We start from the raw sequence: 13,259 nt of genomic DNA on the forward strand, positions 1-13,259 counted from the left end.
TAAGAGTGTCAGTGGCTGCAGAGCCAAGCTGTCCCTTGAGCTGGGGCTCTGCACCACCCTCTGCGGGTTTTTTGGTGTGAATGGGAAACTGCCCAAAGCACGGGATGCAGAGTCAAATTGTACCTTCTCTGGCTTTTTTCAAGCCAGAAAGGCTTGACCCACAAGATGCTTGGGTATGATCATATTTCTGTGGGAACCAGTGTGCTGAATCAAGAGTGTTCAGCTATTGTGGGAACCAGCCAGAAAGAACTTCACTCTCCCCTCAACTCCTTCCATTCTAGGCCTGGGATTTTATCAGACTTTATTTGTAATCCTACTTGATTTCTCAAATAAACAGTGAAATGCAAACGGTTGGCCAGAGGGAAAACCTTCCAGTTACTGAAAGGGAAAAAAGAACACAATATCCAAATGACTCATGGCTCTGTGGGTGACAGAGCATGTCACAGCCTGGGATGTGTGTTTGTGGTCCGAGGCCACACGGAGTGGATGCACTTAGGTTGTGATGTTAGTGTAAATGGCCTTGGTAGGAACTCTCCTGTGACTTACCAGAGACAAGTTGATTGTTAAGATACCACTGACTGCTCAGTGGCAATTAGCAAGATAGGAAGGACATACACCAGGTGCAGCCAAACCTCTGGACACTGGCTGGGGGAAATACAACACAACCCTTCTGCTGCTGGAAGAGGTAGATCCTGAAGGAAGAGTTGGAGATGGCTGTGGCTGAAGGAACTCTGGGGACACAGTTTCTGAGGGCTGGAGCCATATCCCTGTGAGGAACCTGGTGCTGTGAAGTTTTGCTTTCCTGGGGCAGGTTATCCAAAGACCTTCTGGGTGATCATGCTCTGATGTTTGATGCTCTGATTGTTGATGCCCTTCTCCTTGGTGCCCCTTGCTCCCACTGACTGCTGTCTGCTGTGGGTACTCTCAGGTTAGTAAGAAGGTACTCCCTTCTTATTTTTTCCTCTGATTCACTGGTTACAACAAGACAAAACATGTAAATGCTAATGCAAGTGTAAGTCCAAAGGACTTCTGCCCTACTTGCCACTAATCCCTTGTACCTGCTGGGAATCAATCACTTCTAGGAAGTTGCCAGCAGTTACTCTCTGTCCTATATATGAACAACTTGCAGATGTGATAAAAATACAGGTCTTTTTGTCTGGATCCTCAGTTCTTCCTCTCAGTCTCTCCACTGCAGGATTTCCTTACGTCTCCCAGTCCTTTCCATCCTTTCAGTGCTCTGGGTGCTGCTCTGAGGCTGTGCAGTGCAGGAGCAGCTCAGAGGAGCTGCAGGTCAGGAGTTCCCTCTGATGATTCCTGCTGGAGGGCAGGTGCCCACAGAGTGGTGGGCAGTTTTTGGGGAGCCCTCACCTCCTGAATGTATGCACTACCTGCGAGGTACTGGTTTTGCTCTGTGAGTGGAGGGAGGAATGAGGGTCCACTAAAGGGCCACATCAAATCCCTCTTTTAGGCAGGAGCTGTTGGTGAACAATTTTTTTTTCTACATCCTACCACTGTTTTCTACTGCAGAGATATGATGGGGTATGGTTTGTAGCTTGGAAGACAGCAGCAGGGCTTTGCCTGAACACAGATCTTGGCAGATCAGTTGGCATTGGGAGACCAGCCAACCTTTTTCAGTTTTCTGGGACACTCTGGTTTGCCCATGTGATTAAAATTTGCAGTGTTAAATAAAAACAGATAAGAATTTATCCATTTCTAATTTGAACAATCAGATAGTGGGAAGACCAAGGAAGCTTCTTTGTTTGTGGCTTCAGCTGTGCTGGGAGTCAGGGCTCATCCCACATTTGAGGAGTGTTCTTTTTTTAGGCTGGGGCTGTTGCTTGGGAAATGGCTGTATTCTCCCTGCAGGCAGATCGATACATTTCAGCTCACTGCACTGCAAGTAACTTTTCATCATACATTAAGAACGAGGAAAATAAAAGCCAAGATGGATGTTATTTTGGTTTTGCTTTTATTTTGAATTATTTATTAAGAAGTCACTGCTGTCTTCCTTCTCATCGGGAGACAAAATGCCTTTCTCTAATGATTTTTTCCTAGTAAAAAAAGAAGCAAGGTCTTCCCAGTTTTATTTCCCTCACTTGCTTCTTGGAACTGAAGTGTAAATATGGGGTCTCCACTGCATGGCAAGATGATCTCCTGTGGTCCCAGTGCAGGCAAAGTCCCCACTGATGCTGGAGGAGTCACACCTCATGGTACATTTCTGATCAGTTTTATAATGTTATAGCAGCTGCTATGTGTGCTAGGAGTGATTGCGATTGCTGGCACATAAGCAGAGGGTTATAAGTAAACCACAGAATAACTGAACTATAATTTTAATTATTTACTGAACAGCTAATAGAAATACTAATTCTTTTCAAGTGAATTCTTAATAAAATGTGTTATGGAGCAAAAATTCTGCCATTGGCTCTACTATTAATGTGAGTTTCTATACTCCAATTAATAATCCATTTTGATGTTTTTATTCCTAAATCTAGGTTATTCTGAAGGGGAGGATAAAGAAACTGGCCACCAAGATGGTAATCACTAGTGGAAATGAAGAAGATAAAGGCAGTCAAGAAAAGGAAAGCAAAGAAGAAACCATCTTGGCAATGCTTGGAATTATTGGGACAATTCTGAATCTCATTGTGATCATTTTTGTGTATATTTATACAACGTTGTAAACTAGAAGGCATGCATATAGAACCAGATAAAACGGCCATTAAGAGTGACAACAAACATTGCTGACTATTGACAAGTTCTTTAATCAGAATTGACTCTGTATTATATTAACACATCATAAAAGCACTGCCTGAAGGCAGCGAAGACTGAAGCACAATTAATTTAACAAGACTTTTTCACACAGTAATAAGCTTAACTCTTCTCTCCTGCCCTCTCCCTTTCGGTTTGGTTTTCAGTTTGGGGGAGAATGACTGCAGTTATGTAAGTTGTAGCTTTGAAGAAATACACCAGAGATATGTTGTTTTAACATAATTTAAAAAAAAAAAAAAAAAAAAATAAAAGAAAGGAAAAAAAAAAAAAAAGAAAAGAAAGAAACTGTAAATTATATATAATTAGAAATGTATGCTGTATACCCGCAAAGATTGAACTCAAAGACAGCTTCATAGCACAGATCACGTGTCTGTTAGGTCAAATGGTTTTTCCTCTTGGATTTTGCTTTTACTTACATTGAATCTGACAAGCTTTTTATTTAGAATGAACATATGGTGCAATCATGAAAAAAACAATTCTGTTGAGCAAGGTCTGCCTAAACCTGATAAAATGTTGGGAGAAATACAATACATGGTTATTTTTCCTTTCTCATTTGCTTAACATCTGTGTCTGTTCATACCAATGTTTATAAATATATATTTTTAATAAATGTGCTATATTTTTAGCATGAACCAAATATTTGGAGACACTTGTATTCATGCAGCTAAATTTTGTTTGATTAAGTGCCCCTTTTGACAATGGATGTTATTTTCCTCGGCAATTATACAGCAGTCTTGTTTGCAGCCCTCTCACTGAGGTCTGAAGCAAGCTCACATCATGCTCACATGCATGACTTGAAGTTGGAATGTCAGCTGAAAAGCATTGCTGCTTAATATGGGAAATAGCAAAACATTGTAAGGTGACCTTTGGAGACTGGTTGCAGAAAGAAGGCTCTATTTATAGTTAAAAAAAGAAAAAGCCAATGAAAGGAACACTGAGACATCTCACAAAATATTGCAAAATTCATAGAATTTATGGCTTTCAGTATCTGGTCACGGTCTCTAAGTACTTGTGCTGAGAGCAGTGAGTAGAGGTTTATAGAGTTGAAAAGAGAAATTTATAGAGCCTATAGTGAGGGGCTGAAGTGAAATCCAGATTGTAAATACAGAGTGTATTTTAAATGTGAGGATCATTAACTCTTTATGCTTCTCTGACATGTGCTTTAACTGAGTTGGTGCAGTGAAATTCTCTGACTTGTGTTTTTGACAGGAATGTACAATGATGATGATCACCATTTTTCTTCAGAGTTCAGTACCTATAAATATACAAAGCATTAAAAATATGAGACTTCAATTCTGCCTCAAGCTGCCTAAGTACATTGCCTACTAACTCTGATATATCCTCTTAAAAAACAGGTCAATTAATTGTTTACTGACTTGTGGCTTGGATTGCATCCTCAGATGCACAAGAAGGATTGGTATTGAAGTAAGCTAGAGCTTTGAAAATTTTGACCTTAGAATCTTATTAATTTTAGTGATCAGACCTGTCCCTCTGGAGTCAATAATGAGTTTTTCACCATTTTCCAGGGTCTAGGAATGATCTTAAAAATACAGAATTTCAGTGCAGGATATAAAAGAAAGGCTGGAGAATCCTGAGGGGTACCTCTTATAAACAGAGGTGTTTAGTCTCTTATGGTATCATGCAGTCAATAACAAAACCATTAAGAGTACAAAAAAGGTCAGTAAATAAATTACAATGAAATCCAATATGAAGACTGAAGGAAAACAAAAATAATCTCATGTTAATACAAACATGACAGGGTGAGAGAGGTGAGAAAATGAGCAGAGATTTGAAGTAGAAAACAGCACAGAAAGCCAGTGCCATGCATGCCAGCATGGCTGAGGAAACATTTGTGTTTGCACAGTGCTGGTAGAGCTGCAGATCCCAGAGAGGACAAGAAACAGTAGTGGGGCAGGACAGTGTAGCTCAGTGAAGGTGATCTTGTTTTTTAATTTATAGCTATTTATTGATAATTCTAAGGAATCAGCAAACTCTACTTTTTGATCATCCTGATGGCTAAAATATATTTTCCTCCACTAGGCATATTTTCTTCTGTTTAAACTACTGCTGCTCACAGCCTGTGGCTTTGAGCACCTGCACCTGCTCCAGGCACCAGCCTGACTTCAGCCAGCCCCTTGCCTGCCAGGATCTTCTCTGCAGATATTTCTCTTGGACTTCTCCTTTTCCAGCAAACACGACAGCAATCTGCCCAAGGCTCATGCTCGTCTTCTAGAGGGACATCTTCTGAGTCAAAAGTCTCATGCCAGACAGTTCTTTGCCTCCCTCTGCCTCAAATGGTAATATCTCTTCTTGAGGGCATGAAGATGCTTAATGAATGAAATTTCATGAGGGGTTCTACTATTTTACAAATTAAAGCTGTGCATTGGAAAACAGCACAGGACACCTCACCCACTGAATCACAGCAGGAGCTTTTGCTGCTCAGCCCAGTTGCACTTATTCAGACATGGGCCAGCACCTTCAGCTAGTCAGGTATGGCAAATAGCCCAAAGAGGCTGAAATGGTCATCAAGGGCCTAAGGATTCAGTTTTCTCTGCTGTGCTTTGCCTGTTAGTCCTGATGGAAGCGGTGTGTCCAGCTGCACTATCACCCCACACCAGCAGCAGCTGGGTGCAGTGTGCTCTGCCACAGGACTTCTATTCCTCTGAAAGAGGAAGAAAGGTTTATCCCATTCCATAAAAAGTTTAACATTTAATATTTTAATTTTACAGGTTTCTGTTCACAGATAGTTCTAGAAATATCCCGGGGCAATTTCTTCTTAAGTAGATTCATTAAGTATTCATTTAAATAAAAATGAAGAGTTTCCTTTGAGGGCAATTTCTTTACCTTTTATTTGGTATTCATGAACATTGATAGGGGAAAAGTATGTTTTCAGGAATGACAGTGGAAGAGGAATATTTTATACAAGGATCTGAAGGTGTGCCTACCCAGGCAGATGTGGGTAGGCCTATTCTTGGCTCAGTGACAGCTGGAGCCAAATTACCCTCATGCTTTTTTTATGTGAGCAGTTTTCAGCATGCACCTATAAGAAATATTCGACTAGCTAATATATATGTCATGGATACCTTATAGTCAGTAACTGCTCTATAAACAGTTGAATAAAACTTCTCATTACAAGAGTTGAATGGTAAATCTGCTTTGGCAAGGAAAAATCCAACAGTCTCATTTTTGGCTTGACTTGTATGTAATGCAAGCAGTTTCCAAAGTAAATTTTAAAAAATGAAGTATTAGTCCGTTAGTGACAGGAAATTTCATCTTTGCATTTGAGTAGAATGAAATTAATATCCAATATCATAATAAGATATTAAAGCATCACCTTTTGCTTCAGGCAACTAAGAATATGATTACATATCCTATGTAGTCTGATGGTCTGCGTCATGGGAATGAAAAATATTTTCATGAGGTGACAGAAAGATGACACTCTCCCCATTATTGTCTGTTGTGTTGGCTGGTGGATACAGAAGACTTTCAAGAAGGGAGAAGATAAAACTATTTATTATGCACACAACAGGATTGGGAGAAAGAAAACAGACAGGTTGCTGCCCTCCAATCTGGTTCCTACACCTGCATTGAAAACTCAACATCTCAGGAACCACATCTTTATACAGGAATGTATCATCCTGTGTGTTGGCTCTCAGGGCAGTCCTTTCAGTTATGTACCTTCTGCTCCTTCCACCTGCACTCTGCAGCAGCGTGTGGCAAGGAGAGTTTGAGCACAAACCCAGCCTGGCAGCCTCTGGAAGCAGTTGTTTTGTTTTACTGTGGTGTAGCAATCTACTTTGGGCCTGAGTTTTATTATTTTAAGGACAATCAATCATCATCATCATCATGTTACTGTCTGACAATCTAGGGGATACTTCACTCTGGGAATTCCCAGACAAATCCCACCCCTGGCCTACAGGTAAAATTTTGATTCAGTAGACATCAAAATACAAAAGAAAGCTTCAATTACATCACAACCAAACTTCAAGCATTGCTGAAGTCCATGTGTCTTGTACTTCCATTTATCTATACACTGGAGCTCACCCCAAATGCCCCAAGATCTCATCTGTGTCAAGAGGTCTCGTCTCTTCTGCGTTGGAATTACCATTTCTGTGTGAATTATGGCATATGCAGAGAACTTTGCCCATAGAAGGAAAGGATAAAAATTAACTGAATTAGAACTCCAAGGAGGCAGCATTGCAGAATTTACTAATTAGTTTGAGGTCTAGCTGGAGTACTTTGTTTCTGGATAGTCAATATTGTGGAGAAAAAATATTGTTCCTTGGAAAGTTTCTGGAAGAAATATGACTAATAGAAAGAAAGAACCTCATTGAAAATTTTTCAGCAGCAGTCCTGCAAAGAAAACACTGACCAGGACTCTGAGTGTCTTGCCTCCCAGGAGAACTGTTTGGCAGCCCAAGAACAGAGTGCACATAAATGTAAGCACCTCTTGTTTACCGAGAGTCTTTGTCTTCTGTGGAACAGAATGCACAGATTTACAAAGATTTACAAATTTATGAAATAGCGCATAATGCAACATGAACAACAAAAAACCTGTTTACCTTTATTTCCAGCAGATGCGCTGCAGACACCCTGCAGAACCTGCACTGCTTCCGTGCCTGGCTGTGTGCTTTGGAGGCTCATCCCAGAAGATCTTAGAAACTCAGTGTAGCTTTCTTTCCCCACCACTGATCCAAGAGAAACAAAACCTGTTCAGTGTGGAAACCTCCCCACCAGACTGAAATCCCATGTGCTTCCCTATGCATTTATCTGCATATGAACCATCTGGTGTCCAGTAAGACTTTCCTTGTCTCAGGCATTAGGTTTGCTTATCTGCATTTCACCTGGGGGCTCAGACTGTGAAAGGCAATTTGTAGAGCTGAAAGCACCCAACTGTTTCCAATGATCCAGCCTTACATAATGGAGCTGTCACCTGGAGAGTGCGTGTTCAGTGCATGGCACACCACACACCATCCTCCTTGTGTGCTCTCACACTGACACAGCCTCTGTGACACCCAGGGGTAAAAAAAGTGTGCAAGAAAAAGTGTTCTGTGCAAAAGCCTGAATCCCAAGTCAATCTCTGTAGAGTGAAAGGCCATCCTGCCTTGTTGATAGAAAGGCACTTTGCTATGCCCACTGGGACCCCTTCTTCTGCAACCAGTCCCCGTTCAGCTGAAGGTGACCCATGCACCACCTTGAGCCTCTTGTGGCAGCTGTAGAACTTCCTTCCCCTGAGGGAAATAAACAGCTCTGGACTTTTCTAATCTCCAAGAATAGGGAACCATGTCACTATTGCAGGGCAGAAACAGCAGCAGGAGCATCCATTTCTGGCTGACAATGATAAGGCCGCCTGCCCAGGGCACTGATGGGAACCCTTTTCCCACCCTGGCAAATGCAAGTTAATTTCCTGGACTCCAGGTTCTTCTCCACAGACTCAGTCACCATTCAGACTGGGGCAGACTTCTTTTATGATGCTGAGACTTTGTTAAGCTCAAATGGCTCCTGAGGCCAAGTCTTCAGGAACATATTAAATGTCATGATGCTTTAATTTGGCCTTGATATCATGAAGCTGTCACCATAACAAGCCTTGGGTGTTGTCAGTCTCTGCCATCAAGGTGTTAAGGGACAAACATTAGCAAGGAGCACCATGTGGGAGCCATGGGCAGCCACAGGTGATGCACTGTGGCTGCTGTCCCCAACACTTCCCTTCTTGAGGAGCAGTGGTATTATGGTGGATTGATACTGGTGGTGGCTAAATGTAATAAAATGTTTGTGCAGAAGGGCATGATTTCTCACTTTTATTTCCTGCAAACTTGATGGGAAAGTCTTTATAAATATTTCTGGCTTTGTCAATTTAAAATATGGATTAAAATTTACTATATATGTTTTCAAATTTTAATGTGCTGCTTCTTTTCCCCCCCCCACCAAAGAATTCAATTTTAGTTTTGCAGATGCTATTCTTGTTTCTGTAATAATGATGGCTAATGCAAAAGCATTGGTACTGGATGCAAAAGAAAGGAATGAAGATTATATTGTCAGTGTTATATTATTCCATTCTTGTGAGGAGGAAAAGCTAGTCAGTGGGTTTTTTTGCATCCAGTGCACATATTTAGCAGTATTTTTATAATTTGATACCATTATTTCTGGAATTCTGTGGGACAAAGTTCCATCATTTAGAGCAGTGCATACTCAAACAAATGTCAGCAAACTGAGAAGTATTTGAAATGTTTGCATTAGCTAAAAGAAAACCATGTCAGACATACACATTTTGAGCAGATTCAAATTCAAAGTGAAACCACACAACTATCATTCTTATACCCCTGCTGACATTGTGTAAGACACACCAGGACATAATTTAGAAGCTCACTCTGCTGAGACTATTAATGTACATAACTCAGATTAAGGGGCTAAATTCCTTTACAGTTAATATGCATATGAATATGTATTTGCAGGTTTGGGACATTAGTTGATATTTAGCTGACAATTCAGCTATAGCAAAGATACAGCTAATCAGACAGGGAAAAATAAGAAATTGCCTGTACAATGAGCTATTTCTCTTTGTCTCATTGACCTTATTTTTAGCTGATATTTTTCAGACTGTGTGATTGATGAGAATGATGCTAAAGCCAGCCTAACCAATGAAAGAATAAACACCATAGAGGAATATGAAATCTACATTTTCCATCAGAAACTAAGCATTTCCCTAAATGGCTTTAAAAAAATCTCAGTGCTGAATGTTTTACATTTTCCTTTCTGTTTCACCGTCAGCCAACACACTATTTCTATTTGATTGTATAATAATATTTATGTACAGTTTCACTGAGCTGTGCAAACACCAGCAAATGGATTTTGCATCCTTTGTTGCTTTTTAAGTTTTATAAGGCTCTTTCCAGTACATACCCATCTCCTGTTTTAAAGATCACAAGGAGAAATATATCACATCCAAAAGTACTATTCAATTATGCAAACCTCACTACAAGCTTAGATTGAAAGTATATGACCATTTACACAAAACAGGGGTGTTATTTCTTGAGACTGTTCATATGGCCCAAGAGACCCTGATATAGTGCTTTATACAATATTAGATTTTTTTAGTTTTAGAAAAAAAAAAGAGTCCAGCTGTGAAACTCCTTGAAACAGTGCATTGTAGTGTATTTGCAATTTACAGAGCAAGGCAAAAAATCTGATGAGCACAGACAGTGCTCAGCTCCTGGCTGACCTTCTCCCATGGGGCAGCAGCCCTTGGTGTACCCTGAAAGACAAGTGTTCAGTGCCCTCTACACTTGGTGAAAGGCAATAATAGTCAAGTCATTAACATCCCAAAATTTGAAATATCACCATTTTCTGTCTGGTTTCATTGGTCTAGAGAAAAAAAATCCCAAAACACTACGAAACAGTAGCCTAACACAAAACAGAAAAGCAGCCAGTGATTTCTTACGGTGCCCCTGAATGTCTCTCCTCAGAATACATCTTTTTAGAGAAGTGGCTCTCAGGAGCTGTGAAGGGCCCTTGGCAGCACCTGGTGCCATCCTCATCCCCAGAATTCACCAGTGCTTTGACTCAAGTGGCCTGAAAAGACATCTTCCAAAATGGGAACATCCCAATTCCCCAGAGGATGTGTGATGCTGCAAACACTTACTCTCCATATTTTCCTGTATGTGCACTTTCCAGAAGAATAGAATAGAATAGAATAGAATAGAATAGAATAGAATAGAATAGAATAAGAATAAGAATAGAATACTTTAGCTTAGTTGGAAGGAACCTACAACAACCATTTGGACTGTCCAAAAGCTAGAGCACATTACTAAGGGCACTGTCCAAATACCTCTTAAATACTTACAGGTTTGGGACATCAACCACTTCTCTAGGAAGTCTACTGCAGACCTATTCCAGATCACATTCTTGGTAAAGAAATGTTTCCTAATGCCATCTCTGGATCTCCCCTGATGCAATTTTGGACACTATTCCCAGACCATATATCAGTGGATCCCAGGGAGAAATGCTTAGTACCTTCCTCTCTAATTTCCCTCCGCAGGAAGCTGCAGAGAACAATTAGATCCTTCCTCAGCTTCCTCTTCTAGAAACTAGACAATCACAAAGCCTTTATCCAGTCCTAATAGGAGCTGCCTCACTTCTTTTCTTTGAAAAGGGAGCAGTTTTCTGCATCTGTATTCCTCAGACTCCTGCCACCTCCGTGTGACAGGGTGAGTGGGAGGACCACAAATGAAGGCTGCGTATCCAGCTGAGAATCTTCTTCTCTAAAATTTGACTCTGTTTGGCTTAAAATTCTCAGATTGTTTAAGGATAATTTTGAAGTGTAGCTCAGCTTTTAAGAGTCACTTATATGAGTCTTACTTGAGTTGTGAGCATTCACATGACATGGTGGTGTAAGAATTGCAGTAATGGCATCCACTCTTTTCATCAACAGTGCCTGGAGTGCTCGCAAATTCTTCATGGAATTGCTGGGATATTGTCATCATATCAGAAACTAAATGACATACAAAACTAAAAATCATAATAGAATCGTAGAATGGTTTGGGTTGTAAGGAAATTTCATTCCAACTCCCCCTGCCATGGGCAGGGACACTTTTAACTAGACCAGGTTGCTCAGAGCCCTATCCAACTTGGCCTTGAGCCCTTACAGGACTGGATCATCCACAGCTTCTCTGGGCAACCTGTTCCAGTTCTTCACCGCTCTCACAGTAAAGAAGTCCTTCCTATCTGATCTAAAACTTGCCCCTTTTCAGTTTTCAGTGGAGGCACTTAGCTTCCCAGTCCCCACCCTGCTGTCCATCCACTCCAGAGGTGTGGGAAGAGAGCTTGCCATTGAAGATTGGGGGGGAAAAGTTGTTAAGTACCTCAGCCTTCTCCTCATCTGTTACCAGATTTCCAGCATTGCTTATCAGGGGAATGACACCTTATTTGGCTTTCATTAGTAGAGGTTAATAATTTGAATTGATTCAAACATTGTTGCTTGTCTGAAAACAAAGGGTCCTTACAAAATTTGTGGCAAAAGTAGAATGATGCCATGAAACCTGAGGAGGATAAAGATCTCATGTTATTAAAATACAATTAATACCAGCTGAAACCCACTTTTAGTTCTGAGACATCTCTACCATTGTGAAATGAGCTCAAAAATTTTGTATGAGTTTTTGTCATTTTGCAGAATAAAGTAAAATGGCTGAAAACAGTGATCCTTGTGCTCCAATTCCACGGCCTACAAACTAAATAAAGAAATCAATAGGCATGCAGTGTTCCTCCATCAGTCCATGCTTGGTTTTCAGAAGGATGTACTGAAGTGTGGCTTAACAGTAAAACAGAATCTGACTGGTACTTTCTAATATCCTCTCAGATCAGTAAGTTTTTATTTATACTCTTGTCCCCTGTGCAGAGGATGGATACTCCTCTTTCAACCAGATGGTTTCCTCCTTCTGTGTGTCTTTTTACTCATCAAGTCCTGGGTGATAATATTGCTGATGTGTCATTGCTGAGAAGTAGTTTTAACAAATTAAATAGCTGAATTGTAAAAATGAAACATATTTATTTGTATCAATCAATTCAAACTCCACAGACCAAAATGTATAGAATCCTATAAGAAATAAGTGCTTTTTAGAAGCCATAATTTTCAGAGAAGTGGCTGAAACAGAAGGATATACAGGATATATCCAAAGGCTCTTTGAAAACTACCTTGAAAATGATAACTTTATTATGTAAAAGTTAAATATTTTCATTCAATTCAGTGTCTTTTCTTTGGTAAGATCATTTTCATTACATTCACATACACACAGGGTGGTGTTTCCCAGCTGTCAGTCCAGCCTTTGCTGAAGTTACATGACTGGAGCTGAAGGCAGAATCTAGCTCCAGGTCTGAATCCAGCAGAGCATTTATATTCATAATTCTGTCCAAGAAAGTGCATGGTCCTGTTGGCTTTTTCAGCTGCCCATAAGCTGGAAAGTAAGGATGTGCTGAAGTGCTTCACTGGAGCAGGGCAGTGTCCTGCAGCCGCACTGAAACACTCAGTCCATTTTGCTTTTTAGGGAGGTTATTACTGCTTGAAAGAGATATTTCTCTGAAATAGAAGGGAACAAATGTCCCAGAGCACTCATTCATTTCCCTCTCAGTCCTTTTTCTCCTTTCTGCAACTCCCTTCTTGTTTCCTGGCTCATAACATCAGCCTTGTCCATTCCTTACAAAACATCATAGTGAAACAGTCTTGCTTAAATGGCTAGCTCTCTCTGCTTTATGTGCTTCAGATTTAAATTGAGAACTTCTTCCTTGCCCAAGGCTCTATTTTATCTTCTGATCCCATTTCAACCACCAATGTCACCAGCTGTGCTGAGCATCATCATTTCCCACAGCCAGAACAGCTGTGGGCTCTTCCTATTGTATACCTGCCATGCTTTGCCTGTTCTACCAGCTCTGCTCCTTCCCTCATTTAAAGCTTGCCAGAAACACATCACCACCACACTGTGATAATACAGCTACCCCTCAGC

General features: G+C 40.6%; 1 long non-coding RNA gene across 1 annotated transcript in view; it reads left to right on the top strand.

Annotated features, from left to right (window-relative positions):
• The window catches only part of LOC121358275, a 164,239-nt gene extending 161,202 nt beyond the window's left edge, over positions 1-3,037 (top strand). The window contains exon 3 of the long non-coding RNA XR_005955850.1: positions 2,493-3,037. This is a non-coding gene — a long non-coding RNA (uncharacterized LOC121358275). The remainder of the gene's footprint in view (positions 1-2,492) is intronic.
• The last annotated feature ends 10,222 nt before the right edge of the window (positions 3,038-13,259 follow it).

Source organism: Pyrgilauda ruficollis, unplaced genomic scaffold (assembly GCF_017590135.1).
Source record: "Pyrgilauda ruficollis isolate IOZ18807 unplaced genomic scaffold, ASM1759013v1 scaffold38, whole genome shotgun sequence".
NCBI classification, from domain to species: domain Eukaryota; kingdom Metazoa; phylum Chordata; class Aves; order Passeriformes; family Passeridae; genus Pyrgilauda; species Pyrgilauda ruficollis.